The sequence below is a fragment of the Sminthopsis crassicaudata genome, chromosome 4, assembly GCF_048593235.1.
Source record: "Sminthopsis crassicaudata isolate SCR6 chromosome 4, ASM4859323v1, whole genome shotgun sequence".
NCBI classification, from domain to species: Eukaryota; Metazoa; Chordata; class Mammalia; order Dasyuromorphia; family Dasyuridae; genus Sminthopsis; species Sminthopsis crassicaudata.
The window spans coordinates 163,721,799-163,741,099 of NC_133620.1; the positions used below are offsets into that span (position 1 = coordinate 163,721,799).

The 19,301-nt window shown below is 32.7% G+C and overlaps 1 pseudogene; it reads right to left on the bottom strand.

The window, feature by feature from the left end:
• Positions 1-10,840: 10,840 nt before the first annotated feature.
• LOC141540658 (ATP-dependent RNA helicase DHX8 pseudogene) lies at positions 10,841-13,241 on the bottom strand (annotated as a pseudogene).
• Positions 13,242-19,301: the final 6,060 nt, after the last annotated feature.

Sequence of the window (19,301 nt, forward strand, 5' to 3'; positions counted from 1 at the left end):
TCTGTCTGCCCAGGTTGCATGTACCTTCGGATTCTAATGTTTATTGTGCAACAAGAAAATGATATTCGCACACATGTATTGTACCTAGACTATATTGTAACACATGTAAAATGTATGGTATTGCCTGTCGTTGGGGGGAGGGAATAGAGGGAGGGGAGGTAATTTGGAAAAATGAATACAAGGGATAATATTATAAAATATATATATATATAATAAAAAAAAAAAAAGAAAGCACATACAGAGTAAGTGACCTCATGTTTTCTACACAGCAGAACATATTCAGTGTCTCGAGAGTCACGGGAAGAGTTCTATAAACTTTGCTGAACATTATATTTTTGTACTTTTTGGTGGAGAACACAGGGGTGCTCAAGAACAAAAATTATATTCTTTTCATCTAAGAAGTATGAAATTTTTAGCTAAATAAGGTAAATTAGAAAAGAACCTAAGAGGCTCTTTAACAAGTACCCTCGAAGAATTATATTAACAAATTATATGCATGCACAAAGGCATGGAATAGCAATTAAAAGAAGGAGATAATGGTGAAATAAGCAATATTTCAAAATGTTGTCTAAAGTGGTATTTATTAATACTTTATTGGTTTAAATGTAAGAGCAGTGTCAGCAGGTCAACAGACATTTATTAAGCACACAATATGTTCCAAGACTTGTGGTGAGTGCTGGAAAAGAAATATAAGATTCATTAAAGTTGTTTTATGAACTAATGGGGAAGACAATAGAAATTAAAAGTCTGGGTGTGGAGTTGAGGAGAAGGGGAAGGTACTCATTCAGGAGCTAGTGGCAAAGCTTAGAAAGTCAGAAGCAGAATGAGGAGAAAAATTAAAGCTCGTTGGTCTGGACCCATCATCAACATGGAGGTTTTGGGTAGAACTCACCAATGGGGAGAGAGTGGCAAATATTCCAGAGTGAGAATAATATAGTAGCTATGTGAATTTAAAGTGGAAGAAGAAAACTGAGACATAGTGGCAAAGATTGTAGAGTCAGTAGAAGAATCAGGAAAAGAATGATCTGATTGAAAACACTTTATTGTATTTTTTAAAATCTAGGTTAACATTTTTATGAAACATTTATTTTTGCTTTTTATTTTCAATATATATGCATAGTTTTCAACATTCACCCTTGCAAAACCTTATGTTTTAAAATTTTCCTCCCTCTATTCCTCCACTCCCTCCCTTAGACAGTAAGTAATCCAATATATGCAATTCTTCTATGTATATTTCCACAATTATCATGCTGTACAAGAAAAATAAGATAAAAATGAGAAACAAAAAGCAAGCAAGCAACAACAAAAAACGTGAAAATACTATGTTGTGATCCATATTCAGTTACAGTTCTCTCATTGGAACTGATCTGACTCACTTTGTTGTTGAAAAGAGCCCCGCCCATCCAGAATTGATCACCAATATGAAACAACAATTTGAATATGTGATTCTAGGTTTTGGAAGAATAAGGCCTAGGTGATAGAGCTGCTTTGCCTTGGGTACAAGCAATAGTAAAGCATTTCTAGGGAATTTTAAAACAACAATAAAACTGAATAAAACTGACTGCTTTTTATTTATCACCATTCACTGGCAATTCTGAATAATATTAGTGATAAAATATTTCTCTCCAAAAATATTTTCGTAGTCCAAGTTCTACATAATTGTCATGATACAATAATTGTGCCTTGATGTGGGTAGACTCAACCTCATGTTCTTTTTGAGGTAATTACTTAATGGCTCAGAATTGCTTGAGCTTGCTTTAGATGATATCCTTGTTTCTAACACTTTTGGTACAGCATATTCCAACATTTCTTCAGTAGATATAAAATAAAAATTGATAGCACAGTAATTATGAAGATGAAGAATAGAATTTGAGTTATTTCAGTCCCGTAATTTTATATAAATGTTTGGAGTTTTTATTTGTGTTTCAAATATAAAATACTGAAACAATGTGAAATGCAACTTGTGTTATATTTGTTTGAAAAGTGTAAAATGTTTATACATGATGTTCAAAATTGAAATTTATTCTTTTTAAAGCATTATTTTTTAAATTAAACAATGAATCAAAAAAAAGTTACATCAGTATGATGATTTATTAGTTACCTCAACTGCATCTTTTGCAGACATTTCAGTTTTATTAAAATTCAGCTATGAAATGAGATTGTTATGAGTTTCTTCCAAATTTAATCCTTATGTTTAATACTTTTCTTATTTGTATATTACTGCTTTATTTATAAAATTCTTCATTGTTAAAAATGGTCTACTACATGTGTTAGGTATGGTTAATCCACCACCACTCATTCTAAAATCTGTTTATTTTTATATTGGTCATTCATTTATACTGAGCATGGCTGTCAAAGTTCAAAAGATACATCAGATGGACAGAATCAGCTACATCCAGAAAAGGAACACTGGGAAATGAGTGTAAACTGTGAGCATTGTTTTTTTTTGTTTGTTTGTTTGTTTTGTTTTGTTTTTCTTCCCAGATTATTTTTACCTTCCGAATACAATCCTTCCTTTGCAACAACATAAATTCGGTTCTACACATATGTATTGTACCTAGGATATACTATAAGATATTTAATATGTATGGGAATGCCTGCCATCTAGGGGAGGGAGTGGAGGGAAGGAGGGGAAAAATTCGGAACAGAAGGGAGTACAAGGGATAATGTTGTTAAAAAAAAATTACCTATGCATATGTACTGTCAAAGAAAATGTTATAATTATAAAAATTAATAAAAAATAAAAAAGATACATCAGAAAAGTATATGGATCTAAATGGAAGAAATGACCATACTTGATGAATGAAGATGCTCATTTTGAATCCCAGCTTCTCATATGAAATATTTTAGTTGAAATTTGATTTTCTATCTTCCCTGAAGTCAATTAGTTGTGCTTGCAAATTAATTAGAGTTCTGGCATTTTTATATATTTAAGAAATGGATCCAAAGAATCAACTGAAACTTAGCTTTTAACAATTTTAAACAAGTTATAAAATTAATTTTCTAAGTTTTTAAAATATTGAGAGAAGAAACATTTTATAGATGGTACACTTACATGATTTTTAGTGACAAAATCCTGGTTTTCAAGTGCCTTGCTTGCTAATTGTGATGGATTCATACTATGATTTATTAACATTTTAAGAAGAATATACCCAGGCAAGAGGCTCTTTGTTAAGAATAGTAGACATATACTAAATCTTAAAATGGCCTTCTTGACAATTTTGAAATTTTAGACTAATTTCTTTTTAATTGATTTAATTGTCATTGAATTTGCCTCATAATATACGTGGGACACAGCTCTTCCTAATAATAGAACAGTCAGTTTTGCCATTTTCTTATGTTTACTTATTCTCATAGTATTATCTGCAATTTGATTTCTTATAGAAATCTTTTTAAATCACTTGTCCATTTTTATGGACATCAAAGAAACATGATGGTATAGGTGAAGAACAGACCTGGGTTCACACTGCTGGTACATACTGACTGAATGACTCTGCTGTACAATAACTCCTCAATCCTGTGCTGATAAGAAATCTAATGTTTATATGAAGCAGCTAAGTGGCACAATGGATGGTGCACTGGGCTTGGAATCAAGAAGATTCATTTTCATGAATTCAATTCTGGCATTATTAACCTTACCTCTTAACTCTGCCTCAGTTTCCTACCTATAAAGTGAGCTGCAGAAAGAAATGGCAAACTACTTCAGCATCTTTGCTAAGAAAACCCCAAAATAAGATCACAAAAAGTCATACATGATTGAAACAAATCAATATAACATTTATATAGATAGCCCTTGGTGCAGCTAAGTGGTGCAGTGGATAGAGCACCAGCCCTGAAGTCAGGAAGATCTGAATTCAAATGTGGTCTCAGACACTTAACACTTCCTAACTGTGTGACCCTGGGCAAGTCACATAAGTCCAATTGCCTCAGGGGGAAAAAGATATGCAGATAGTACTTACTATAGTGACAGGCTTCATTAAGTGCTTCATGATTATTATCTCATTTGATTTAATCATTATCTCATTTGATTCTCACAACAATCCTGAGTTGTAGGTGCTATTGTCATCCCCATTTTAGAGATGAAGAAACTGAGGTTAAGTGACTTGATCTTGATCACTTTAGTAATAAGTTCGTGACTCCATATTTGAACTCAGATCTTCCTGACTCCTTCCATGGCACCCTATCCACCATGTACCTAGTTTTAGTTGTAAGAAGCTTTTTAGAGTATATGGGAAGAGAAAGTACCAACTTGAATTTTCTAAACCAATGAATTCATAGGACTAATCCCTATTATTATGCTTAGATCATATAATCTATAAATTCAATTAACCAGGCACATGTAAACAATAATTTGTCATAATATGTTGAAAATAAATGATTGAATGCAGGCTCTATTTTCAATTCCTCTTCAATATAGAATCTTCTATCTTCTCTTAGGATACTTTATTTGCTATGTATTACATGTAACCATCTGATAAAGAGACTGAATAGGGAGGCTAATGTCAGCATCTATATTAAATATTATTAAAGCTTAATTACTTTTCTTTTTTAAAATAAAAAAATAGAAATGGAAGTGCTAATATCCCCTCAATTCCATCAAATGTATTGTCTAAAGCTCAGCTTCTTAAACAGTGGGTCATGATCCATAAGGGGTCTTGTAATTAAAGGTGGATATCATGAAATTATGATTTATTATCAATAAACATTTGATTTGTATACCTATTTTATATACTTATATGTTAAGAATTACATAAGAGTTTCTCAGGCTAAAAATGGTTGTGAATGAAAAAAGTTTGGTTTAAATCACTTCATTTTGGAGACCTCTGTATTATTACTCAATGTGTATTTTTTGGAAATGAATGTTATTATTATTTTTAAAGCAGTTTTAAAATGGAAGCAACTGAGTTGTAATATTGGGAGTTTAAATAATAAATTTTAAATGCTATTTAGTTACCAGTAGGATCATTTTTGAAGTGTTATATGTAAAGTTAATTATTTTATATTTCTATGTAATGAATTTTACTTTGTTATTAATACTTATCTATGAGATAAACTATTGAATTATTGTAGCTTTTAATTATAGCAATCAAGCCTTAAATGTTAGGGCTGCTAAAATTTGGTAAGTTATATGATTGAACCTTCTATTCTCTTCCAATAATTTTCCTCAAGTATATGCTTTTTGTTGTTTGGTATGTTATATAGTTCACTGACTATATGAATTGGGGGAAAGTATCCTCTGAGGGACTTGCATGGTGTGGTATGCTAAAATATAAAGAAGAGTTTTCCTTATTTCATGGGAGTAATTTCTAAATTCCTAGTCTCTAGCTTTATAGTTTTGAGCAGATTTCAAAACAAATCAACAGACACATTGAAACTTTGGTTATTTTTGGCTAGTAGTGGATAAATGAATAGTCCAAAAGTTTCTGACATTCTGCCAAACGTCTATAAGCCTAAAGTTAAAGAGTCATGTTTTCCAGGAATCCTTGAAGTTTGCCGAGATTTATGCTTTCGATATTGTCATCCATTACTACATTCAAAGGAACTGTCTACATAAAGGTTGATAGAGGGCAGTCAAACCTTTTGCACTGCACAAATTATATGATTAGGTGTCTGTCTATGGGTCGACTTGTTCTCAAGCCCCCAAAACTAAACACAGCTGAGATCTAAATCCCTGACAAATGAAGGCTGAGTGTAAGGATCACAGATAACGTACAGCAAATGGAATCTCTAAACACCACCCAGCCACACAATATACACCTGATAAATGACTGTCTGAAATAGTATTTTTGAAAAGGACATTTAAGGTTGATTTTTCCAGTATAATGGAAATTAACTGATGAAACATGGGAAATATACATTACAAAACAGATGAATGCATTTAAATTTATTGTTGAAGGTGAAAGGTGCTTCTTTTTCTTTTCATTTTTATAAAAGATGAACTCAATTACAAATAAGAGCATCAGACTTTCCCACTTGAGAAAGAAACTTACTGAAAATAAATTCCAGAGCAGTTTATCTAATGTATTTAAAATAAGAATAAAGTGGTTATGGATTAAAGTGGAAAGGAACATTACAAAATGCCTCCTTTTGTTTCTAGGAAAAGATCTGAATGATACAGATTTACTTTAGTAAATATGGAATTTAATAAGTGAAGAAGAATGACATTGGAATTCGAGAACAAGCCTCTGAATTAAGGATATTTGGATCCAAGTCCAGTCTTTGACACCTATTGGAAGGATAGTCTTTGATAAGTCATTTCTTATAAAATTCATTTGCAAAATAGTTGTTGGTATGGGTTGATAGAAGGAGTTTGCTTAATAAGAATTCCTCACAAAGATGAAATCACAAAGCCAAATACTTCTTTTTTTGGAACCTCAATAGAAAATAAAATTATTCAATATAAACAAAACACTCATGCCTTATTAAATATAAAATTAAATATGGGAGCCATATTAATATATAGTCACTGAACCAACCATATTGTTATCAAATTAGTTATTCAGCAGACCAGTTGTAATGGTTAAAAGAGCCACAATATACTTGATTAACTGTCTTTGCTCCTAATATTTTCTTGTTTTGATATCATAACAGCTTATGAGATACAGTGGAAAGAACACTGGCTTTCTAGATTCAATTTATAGCTCTGACATTTTTTCCCCTTAAATCACATTAATTTTTGAGGTCTCAGTTTTCTAATCTGTGACATGAATGGACTGTAATAGATGGCCTTTCTAGATCTCCCTTTCCTCCCTATATCTTCCATGTGCAAAACACTTTTCAGTCTATAGACTTAATTTCATCACCTAATTTTATCTTCACAACAACCATTTGCAATAAGCATATCAGGTTTTATTATTATTCTCCCATTTTATAGAAAGAGGAAAATAAACTCAGGAAGATTTTTATTTACAACAACCTTTTGAAATAGGCAACATAATTATTCTTACCTTCATTTTATAAAAGATGAAGAAACTAAGCAATAGAGCTGGAAGATTACTGGTCATGATTCCCTAGTAAGTGTGGGAGCCAGTAATTGAATCTGGTTCTTTTGATACCATATCTAGGATTTTTTTTGATTCATTTTAGGGGCCACCATGACTTTGTGCCAGGGAACCAAATTTTAGGGGATATTGACATCATAAAAAGTTTTTCAGTGTAGGAAAAAACAAAACAAAACAAAAAAACCCCTCTGAACTTACCACCTAGTTAGCAGGAATAATTATTTCAAATAGCAAGCAAATAAATTGCATTTTTTCTCTTCTTTTCAAACTCTCACATTCCCTGCTTCTCAACAGATTTCCTCCCTGGCCTAAACTAACTCTATATTTCTCTGCTGTGTTAGCTTTCCCATAGTGGTCTCCTTGTTTCCTTTTGTCTACTCACTTCTGCCCATTTCCCAAAGTCTCTCTCTTTCCCCAAGAAAATTTGTCTTAAAAATTGGTATAATTCATTCTATTTTTCTCTAGGTACTCAAATTGCTTGTTCTGTCTTGTTTGTTCCTCTATCACATGCAATGATATATATTTTTAAGTTCACATGATATAAAATTTTACAGAAATTTAGATATTTTCTAGACCAAGTCACTTCTAGATCAAGCCATTAATTTTTAATTTTTTTAATTAAATAATTTCTTGTTTCAAGAATTTTAAAACTAAATTTCATTTATTCATTTATGGCAATAAATATCCACCTTCTCTTCTTACTATTGCCTTTCCTTCCCAGTGCTAAGCACTGGGGATACAACTCTCAAAAATAGTTTCAGCTCTTAAGGAATTAACAGTTTAATGGGGAGACAATATGCAAACATCTATGTACAATTGAAATATATTTGTTCAGGAATTCTTTCTATAGTGTCCAACTCTTGGTGACCCTATTTGGGGTTTTCTTGGCAGAGATATTGATTGGTTAGCTATGTCCTTTTCCAGAACATTTCAAACATGAGGAAAATGAGGCATATAGGGTTAAGTGATTTGTCCAGGAGTGCACAGCTAATAAGTATCTGAGGCTAGACTTGATTCAGAAAAAAACATTAGGAACTAAGAGGAGATTAGAAAAGAGATACAGGCAAAATTAGTTGATGTAGAAGTTTGAAGATGAATGTGATTCTTATGAAGAAGCAATGATAATCCAGAGAAACGGTCAGATGAAAGATATGATTTGATGTGATGAATTATGTTACTTATGATAAGCATGAGGAATTGTAGACAAAGAGAGAAATATTGTTGTCAAGAACTGAGTGAAAAGAAATTCAAATTAGTCAAAAGAAAGATAATTGTTGGGAAATTACTTTTCTAGAATGTCTGAAAAATAAACAAGTTCATTTGGGATAATGCTTTGCAGAAAGAAAGGGTGGCTTTGACCAAAGTTCATATATGCAAAAGAAGAAGTATAGAATTTGACATTTCTTATAATAATGGAAAAGAAAAAAAGCAGAAGTCTTGAGGAATGAAAACATTAATGTGCTTTTTAGCTCTTTGGAACTACAAGTGGAAAAAAGCTAATCTTCCAGAAATTTTTTTTTAGAAATATGTATCTAATAAATATATGCTTGTATAGAAAATTATTTTTGATAAAATAATAATAATAAATAACTAGCATTTATATAGAGCTTTAGGGGTTCCAAAGGTCTTTGCAAATATTATTTTTTCCTCAGAACAATTCTGAGAAGTAGGTGTTATTTCTCTCTCTAGTTTACAAATGAGCAAACAGAAGTTAAGTAACTTGTCCAGCTAAATCAATAAAAAAAAATCTGAGACAGAATATGAATTTAGGTCTTCTGAAGGCCCAATGCTCTATTCTTGGTAATACTTAATTGATTTTATCAAACAAGGATGAAACCTCTGAAAGAGTTATCTTTGTATCTTAATTCAGGAAACTCACTTTAGAAAATCAATTTATATAGTCGGATATCATGAAATGAATAGACATTATATAACAAATCAATAGAATGCAAGCTCTCTCTTGTTCTTTTTCTTTTGAATCACCAGAACTCAGGTTGTTGTTTGGCATATAATAGGCATTTAATAAATGCTTGTTTAGATGGTCTAATCTAGGATATTTGAAAGGGATATGAATCAAGACAGAAGTTTATCCTCAACTGATAAACAGGATAGGTCAATATAATAATGTGTCACACATAGCTATTGGCTTTTTTGACACTGACTTTTGGGGCCCTCACCTGATAGTAGATGGACCCAATGATTGAAAAAATATATGATGGAAAAATAACAATGAAAATGAAAACATTTGCATGTAAATTTGCATATTCTTAATTGTAACTGCTCATGCATATATTAAAAATGGCATTCTCTGTGTGAGATCTATTTAGTCAGTCTATGTTTTCATTCATAGACTCCTTCCAAAGGCTATTTGGTCCTTTTCCATAGTGTTCAATGCCTCCCCCATTCCCCACCTCCACCATTAGAAGCTAACATCCCACCTTCTTACCTCTCCATCTCGCCACCTCCTCTCACATGTTAAGAACTACTGCCTGAACTTGCATTATTTACTTTTACTGTTAGAACCTCCTAGTGATCTAAAAGAAGAAATATTTCACAGATGGTAGTAAAGGAGACAGAGGGCATAAGTTATTTTCATGACTTGTGATTTCAGCTGCAGAGCTGGGATCCAATCCCAGATTTTTTTTTCCTCTCTGCACTGTCCTCTTTTTATTCTGTTATTAAATAACTCATTCCTCTACATCTCCTTTGGTTGAGTACATTCACCTTGAAGTCATAGGGATCAATTGCAATATTATTTCTTTCTAGGTAGACATTCTGAAATACACAGTGCAGGATGTCATACACACACACACACACACACAAACACACACACCACACACACACAAAGATGAAATGAAATTTCCATGTACCAATTTGAACACATTTTTTCTATTAGAAGATACTATAGCTGTAAGTTATGTATGTTGTAATTACATTTATGGGATGGTGCATAATCCTTTTTTATTGCTTTTACTAATAATCATTAGCATAATTAATGAAGGCTAGGCTAGATCAAAGCTTCAAGATCATAATTCACTTCTATCTCTAACTTATTTTTAGAACTATAGATGACTGAGTTATTTTGCCTCTGGCAAAGAAAAGATTCAGATTCTGGAAATTTTTCTTGTGACAATTCCACAAAGAGGTTTGAATTATCTTTATTATTATCTTTTAATTAATTAATTATCTTTAAATTCTACAAGCTTTATTTCCTATGGATTACCAGATATACATTGTCCCTTGTCTCTTTACAAAAAATAGTATGTATATGCATATGTAGTATATAGTATATATATATATATATGTATATATAATATTGTGTGGATATGTATTTAAATATACACATATTTTTAAAGAGTTAAGCCTGAAAAAACCAGCTTGGAAAGTGGGTAGAAGGCTAGGGAGTGTCACCAGTGAGCTCTGCTACTAAGTTCTCAAAAAACATTAGGCTGATGAGTAAGCCTAGTTATGGGTGATGGTGATGGGTGAGTCCTCGTTATATCAGGTCTCTCTGGTCTAAGAATCTTGTAGCATGAACTATTAAGAAATGTAACAATTCCCCCTACTTAAGTTCTCCAAGAAAGGGTGCTACATACTTGTTTATAGAACATAGGTTGACTACAGTTGAGGCAAGGTGAGTTCTTGCGTTCTAAATATTACACCACTATGAGGGAAATGAGAATTAAGTTCAGGATGCCCAGTTTTGTCTTTGTGGCCTCTCAGCCCAAGGATAGTTCTGCCTCAAGTGCTGAGTTTTATACAAGAGTCACTAGAGTCCTGGGTCCTGGCTGTGTGGAGTTATTTGTGGGGAACCCAATACCAGCACTTTGTGCCAAAATCTATGGTTCCTTTGTTACCACCACCAGAAAGCCCAGGAGATCGTCTGGTTCTTCACAGTATTTGTTGAAGGTTTCTAACCACAGTCACTTCTTCTGCTTGCTGAATTTTGTGAAATCTGACACCATGAAGAAGACTGGGTCAGACTCCACCAGCTCAGTGGTGGTGACCTCCCACTGTATTCTGTGGTAATCAGCACCAGCTCAAGGTATACCACTCATTCTGCTTCTCTGTTAAAGAGAGCACTGGAAAGGGGATGCAGACCACCTGCTGGTTAATCAAATTTAATAGTCTTCCTGTAGGTCCCTCCTGGCAGCATTTCAGAAGAAACTGTTTCAGATGGCTTTCTGTACATAGACTGTAGCCTTGTTATAAGAAACTACAACCAGCTTATGTCTAGCCATGATGCTCAACATCTGATTACAGATGTCCTACACTTGGCATAAGGAATGAGCCTGTATATAATTCTCACTACAGAAACTGGAGAATTTGTTGTTCTTCCAAGAATTGTACACAGAGTGAGATGGTTGCCTTCTGTCTGGTAGAATTTGGCTTTTTTTTTATCTGAAGCACAAACACAATGGTGATCATATTCTCTGCAGGCCAGATGCACGAATTTGGACATTTTCTATAACATTGGTTCTGGGAGGAAATTTGCTATACTGTGAGCTTGATAGGCTTATCAACCAAGACTCCCAATGTGTACAGCTGCTCTGTGGCTGTGATCAGATTTTCCATGATGGAGACACATCCAGGAAGTCAAAGGAAAGCAGGTCATGAATACCTATGGCTTCCAGAGAGAGCACCATGTTGGCTAATTTTATTATTTGAATCTCAGGCATGTTGATGGTCCACATTTTATTTTAGTAGAATATTTTTTGTCAAGCCCATAACATATTCTGGATTCTTGTTCTCCTAGCTCTGCTTGCTCTCTATTTTGCCTGAGCCTGAGGGGAAAAAAAGTCATCAGCTGTTGATTCCAGTCTTGGAGTTATATACTTTATGCTTTATAAACTTAGGACCCACCATATAATAGTTCCCTTCACTAGTAAAATATGTCTTAGCAATGTTGGTGGCACTTACAATTTTCTTGCTACCAGGAGGACCCAGATCAAAGATGCAGCTTTGTATCTCACTTTAGTAGAGCAGAACACTTAGAAAGGATGATTAATTTTGTTACATTAGATCCCAGAGATTTTATGCATTTATATAAGATCTCAAAGTAGCATTAATCTCTTCTTCAGTGGTCAAAAACATCAAGATGTGACCTAGTGGTTTAATTAAATGAATTTTCATGACTGTGATCAGGCTGCCATCCAAGTAACCTGTTTTGCATTCCTTTGTATAAAGAATTTCTACTGGACACGTTAGCTTAGAATGGTGAAAACTGGACCTTCATAATAGTATTGGGGAAAAAAAATTTGTAGCATCTACTGTGACTGAGGTGACATTCAGCTTCACTGGTTTTTTTCACTATCTTATTCAACAATCCAAAGAGCACATCTGTGTTAATTGTTCTCTCCTGAGCTTTGTTCACCATAATGATTGCATACTGAATAAGGTTGAGAATCAAACAATCCTTAAGCAATAATCCATCTGACATGTACTTGATGATTATTTCTGGATGGGGACAGTCTTCAAATTGAATAGTATAACCTCTGTCTTGTCTCAAGCAACAACCAACCTCCTCAGACACCTTTTTTGCCACTGACATTGCTGCCACTCTTTGAGGTTGTGAATATCCAATTTTTCCCTACAGGTATAACCTGCCTCAGGAAGTTGTGTTGCCTACTTACATATCTCCAATAACAATTATGATTATCATGAACAGCCTGAACAAACTGCTTCTTAAATTTGAAGATGAGGAAAGCATTCTTCCACTCTATTATGACATTAGATATCATCCCAATGCCCCACATGTTGGCAGCCATTCACCTCTCATTCATACCAGGTAGGGGATACATTCAGAGTTTGCTAAATCCCATTGGAATGGCATCTCTCTCTGCTTAATTCTGGTTTTCTTTGAGTTCTTTCCTTTCTTTAGCCAAAACACCCTGCACTATTGCTGCTTAGGACAGGGAGCCATCAGGTTTTTATTTTTTTTTTAACAATTTTAATGGAGCTCATGTTTGTGGTGTATCTTCTTATTTGGTGTGTTCTCTCAGGAATAAAGGCTCTTCCTCAACCAGTTTAATCTCCCAGTCTTTATTTTCTTCACTTCCTAAAGTGCTTCTCAAAGTATTCCTGTTATTTTATTTTTATTTTATTATATCTATTTGATTGCCCATTTCTCAAGAGTTGGCTGAGGCATTTCAATTGGAGCCTGTCATTTTACACTTCCTCATTGGTCTTCCTAACAAGGTACTTCAGTTCTTCTCCAGTAGCCTGATCCACATCCTTCATGCTCAGGCTGGTTTTGGCTCCAGTGAAAGATAGGACTTCACCTTAACCCTCAGCCCTTTGTTCATCACATCAGCAAAATTGATTTCTCAGCCTTCCTGGGAAAACTCAAAGATGTGAACTAAACCTTTCCACCATTTTCTTAGTCCTTCCACCTACATAAAACACTAAAACTCCATGATGCTAGTAACTTTTCCACCCCCAATATTAGGCTATTAAGTTGGAGGCTGCCTCATCTGTTTATCTCAACATCTGTCATTATTCTTCCCATATTTATTAGTTCTGATAGATCTTTGACTTCTGCACTTAGATAAATATCCAGATTTTCTTCTCATTTGGGGTACTAAAATGTGACCTTCATTGGACTAAGGTTTCTCTTTGTGGTTTCTGTCTTGGGTTAGAACATAAGTCTATTTCTTTTTTTTTTTTTTTTTTTTGAATCTGTCGTTGTATCGAAAGATCCCCTGCTTTTCCTGTGCTGTACCACTGGCATTAGAGAACCTAGTTCTTTGAGGTCATTCATTGCTATTATCACAACATCTATATCAAACATGGCCTGTACTGTAGGATTATCTCGTCCACAAAAGGCTGGTAACATGTTCTTGAGCTTTCCTTTTCTACTTCTTGGTTCAATAACTGAATTTATGATAGTAGAAACTTTGCTTCATGATCCATATGATGTATAACAAGTTGCTTAGAAAAGAGTGTGAATTTATTATCTTTTTTGGTGAAGGAAATTTTAAGTGTCAAGGGTTGTATTTTCTTGATAAGATTAATCACAAATTCAAGTTCTTATCATTAATCTCCACATATTTATCCAGTTCAGGACACATTTTAATCACCAGAGTCAGGTATTTGAACTTGGATATCTCTTCAGCAGTCTGGCTTGGCCATTACATGCCATAAACCTCATTTAAATTAAGTTTGGCTTCTTCACCCCAAGCTTTCACCATTTTACCACTATTCTTTCTGATTCATCTATTGCCTTATGTCTTTGTTTACCTTCGTTGAAGTGGCATTCAATGAGGCACCTAGCTTATCAATTCTAATGATATTTGCCTTGTCTACCACGGAAACAAAGGTCCTGAGAAACAGCTGTGACATCCAAGGAAGACAGTAGACAGATAAATTACCTACTACCTGACTAAAGGAGTTAGTGATAAAAATTAACAGTAAATGCAAGATTTTTGCAAAACCCTGTAATTGGGATGAGAACACTTTAAATCTTTAATGAGAGTCCATTGAAGATTAAATCTGGTCTCATAGCTATGGTAATTCGAGCTCCAATAGCATATATTAAAGTTAATTGCAGTTAAAAAGCTCTTAGTTGGATTTTGGAATGGTGGTGTTAGACATCAGGAGGGGATCCATTGCTTGTCCCAATCCTTACTTCTTGACTTGATGCTCTGAGTCCAAAGCATTTACTTTGGAAAAAAAAAAGTTAGACCAGACCCCAGGCAGAAATAATGGAATTGGATCCCATTTTTCTTTTGTTGGTTTTTGGAACTGGGATCATGATTAAAATGGATAGACAGGAGCATTTGTATTGTTCTTCTAGAGATAAAATTCTTGGACTGGACCAAGAAAGACCAGGATGAAAGCATTTGCTTTCATTGTTTTCATTGTTCAATAATAAAAGTTGGAGTTTTGAAGAACATCCCTTGTCTCTTAATCTAATTATGGTTCATTTAGTGTAATAAAAATTTTAATTATCATTTTTCTTTATAGCGTTCCCCTCACGTAAGTCTCAAGGGTTGTCTATTTTTCTGATCTTCCTAACATTAAAAAAGTAAATAAATATGTAAAAATAAAGTCAATTAGTCATTCTTACAAAAATATATTATGTAGGCAATTGAGTATGATCTCTACTTTGATAAGAGAATTAGTCTACTTTAATAGCAGTTAAAAAGGTCAATTTAATCTTTTGTTCTGTTGGCTTCTATAAAATTGTCTGAAAGATAATTTTTTGTAATTTATATTATATACCAAGAAAAATAAATTAAATGAGCCTCCTAAAGATGTCTTGGAAAAGCAGTTTAAAATGCTTACATAAAAGACAATGCCAACAATTTAGGGTTAATATAATTAAAAAAAAACAACAAAATTTAGCTTTGGATAAACATCAAAATAAATTTAATAAGTCAGTAATTTTTAAAAATTCCCTTTTTTCTTTATTGCAAAATCTTAGCCAAGGTTAATCCTGTTTTTTAAAAATTTCTAAATTTTAAACTTACCTGAGTAAAGAAATTCTCCTTCATACATTTGCTTTACACTAAAAATCTGCTTAACTTAGATTAATTGAAATGATGAATTGTGGTCTCAGAAAATAGAGTAGTAAACATAATTCTATAATCTTGGGAAAAGTTGGGGAGTGTGGGTGTTGGATTTTGCACATATTTTCAAATGCAATTGCTTTGTTGGTTGATTATTCTCAAGGTTTATTTTGTTCCAAGTGAGCATTCTATGTGAGGGATATTTAGAGTAGTTATTCTGTTATGGAAAACAAAAGAAATAAAAATTAGTAACTGAAGGGAAAAACAGATTTTATAAGGTTATCAGAAAAAAAAGCTCTCTCATTTTTCTTACAGCCTAGGATTTTGGATATTATCTTAAAAGAATGAAATTATATTTAACCATCAATCTCTCTTTAATGTAGTGCTTCTTAGCTAGACTATACCTAAGAACAAGAAATCTTGTTTTGTGTCTCTTTGTCTAAGAATCTAGCACAGTGGTCTACCCATAGCAGATGATCTGGGAGTATGTGGTAGTGTTGATTATAAGAATAATTTTCACAATTCTGACAGAGCCATTATAACTCTCTGCTTTTTTCTTGATGTCTTTTACATTTAAATGAAGAGTTAGAAAGAGACTGACAAAAATATTGGCAGTTATCCTTGAAAATGCATCTTGGATGCCTGTCCATTAGGGAATGACTAAATACATTATAATATGTGTTCAAAGATTATTGAGTTGTGAGAAATGCTAAATATGAAAAACTCAAATAAACATGGGAAGACTTACATGAATTGATTTAGAGTGAAGAAAGCAGAAAAAATAAATAATGTATACTATAATAACTTAATTCTTGACTAATCACTGACTAGTTGGACAATGTAAAGGGAAAGAACAATAACACAAATCTGAAAGCTGGGTAATTATAATGACTATTCTTTTCTTTAGGGAAGAAATGAAATATATACTTTTCTCCATTAATTGTAAAAGTTCATTGTGTTATAGGGATGAAGTTTTAAATATACTTTCAGATATAAATACTGTGTTGGTTTGCTCTATTGAATTGCTTTTGTTTTGAGGTTAAGCTCATTCACATATATTCAGAAATGGAAATGATATAAAAATAAAAGAAAATGTATTTTTGAATAATCTATTGCGTCAAAAAAGTGATATTGAGTTGGAATAAGAATATACTCATAGAATCAAAATGTAATGTGTTAATCATCTATTCTCTGAGCTTTTTTGTTGCTTTTAATGATAGGTAACATTTATTTAGCATTATCTGCACCAAGCACCAATGGTGCTTCATAATTATTATCTCATTTAAGTTTTACAACTCTGAAAGGTAGATGCTATTATTATTCCTATTCTACAGAAGATGAAACTAAGGCAAAAAGATTAAGTGAATCCCCCAAGTACATAAAAATTGTTGTTCAAGGCATTTTTAGGCATGTTTGATTCTATTTCCTATTTGGGATTTTCTTGGCAAAGATATTACAGTGTTTTGCCATTTCTTTCACTCGTTTTACAGATGAGGAAACTGAGACAAATAGAGGTAAGTGACTTTGTCGCCTCTTCTTTGGGCTGTTTTCCTTGTAATTTTCCCCAAGAAATATAAAAGAATGGCAAAAATAGTCTTTTTGTCAAACTAGAACAAAAAATATTCTATATAGATAATCAGTTAGATGGCAATATTACATATTAACAGAATTCCACCCTCCTCCTAGTTCCTGGCTTTAAAGAGCTTATCTTCTACTGGAAAGGTATAGATTAAGATACATAGAAAGCAGGCACAAGTTTATCCTTCTTATTGCTTCAATTATTATCAGGATTGAAACAAGTCTTGGACTACTTGAGGTTAGATTCAGTGGGCAAAAGAAAGAACTGAGAACAAATAAATGCTTGAGTTGGACAATGTTGACTTTGGGGCCAGGTTGAAGAGGGAATGTTCAACAATAAATCATTATTGAGCACTTATGGTGTGGAAAGTACAGTGGTAGGTGATTAGGGAGAGACAAAGATTAATAAAATATGCCCTCTGCCCTTTGAAAGCTTAAAGATTATTCTCTATAATTAAACTTTGGCTCCTTCTATACCATCCTTGACTTCAGAGATAGCCAATTCATCATTATATGATCTGAGGTACTAAGATGTTCTTGAAGTAAATATTCAAAATGAAATTTATGACTTAGATTCTTATAGTTATCTATAAAATGGGTTTTCCAACACCAAGAAGAACTTCATGAAATTCCCAGGGTTATTGTTAGAATAGGGTAGTAAATTGTAAATACAAACTTAAAATAGCCTCATCCACATCAGCTTTATCATGTCATCCAGTTTTTAGGCAGTGAAACAACTCTTTACATATAAAACTACTTATTTATAGAAACTGGCCTATCTAAAAATGACAAATAGCTATCCAGAGGCACAGGAGTTTTGATTCAAAGGCTTAAAAACCCCACAAGTTATAATCATTAAAAAAAACCCACCACTTTGAGTAAAAATATAATTTGGAAACAAGTTGATTAATATTTCAGATTTTAAAATCACAAGTTTCTTAAAATTGATTTATTGGTTTTAAAGCTAGAATTTAATCCTTTCAGGACTTACTGTATATCAGGCTCTGTGCTAAGCATTAGCTATATAAATATAAGTAAAAAGGAAGGCAGGTCCTGCTTTCAATGGACTTGCATACTAATATGTTATTTTTACAGAATAATGTTTACATATCAATGTACTATATTCTAATGTATTTTGTTTATATATAAAAAGAATTGAAAATGGGATAGAGGTGAAGGTGCCTGAACAGAGGAATATGTTAAAGTCTGAAAGCCATGCCGGAAAGGGAATGAGATATTCTTAATTCATTAAAAGTGTTACCATTAAGTTAATACATTTTGTGAATACTTTTAATGGCTACTAAAGTAAAATAAAATTTTAATGTATTGTCAGAGCATAGAAGTTTCCTTGGGCTTTCAAAGATTATACCAGTAAATCACAAGCTTGACCACGTTAGAATGACTTCAAGTATAGTTTAAGTGATAACCTATAAGTTTTGTCTGAGAAACAGTTTTCTTATTTTCAAAGAGACTCATCATCAAAAGGTTGCCAACCAGATGAATAATTATTTTTGGCCAAAGCAATTAATGAAAATTTTATATTAAGATATTAGTAGTGGTGATATGGTGAAATAATGTCACAGATGCACTAAGTTGTTATTTTCAAGTTTTTTGTAATGTCCTATAAAAAGAATTTTTTGGGGCAAAATACTGAAATAATTTTTCTTTTCCTTTAAATATATATATATAAATATATGCATATATATTCTTTATTTATTTAATATTTTCCCCCAGTTATATTTTAAAACTTTTTATATTCATATTTAAAATTGTTGAGTTTTAGGTTCTCTCTCTATCCTCACCCACAATTAAGAAATCATATGTTGAAATTATGCAAAAACATTTCCATAAATGTTATGTTGTGAAAGAAAACATAGATCTCTCACCCTAATGAAAATAGGATGAATATCTAAGGTGAATAAAGTTAAAAAGAGAAAGAGAGAATGCTTCAATCTGTATTCAGACACAGTTCCTTCTCTGAGTATGGAGAGAATTTTTCATAAGTCCTTCAGAGAAATCATGGATCAAAGTTACTCACAGCTGACCATCCCAGAACATTGCTATTATTTTGTATATAGTACATTTCACTTTGCTTGAGTTCATGTCAGTTCCCATAGAACAATAATATTATATCACATATTTTATTGAGCCATTCCCCAGTTCATGAGGAATTTCCATTTTTTTTTGCCCTGAGAAGAGAGCTGTTATGAAT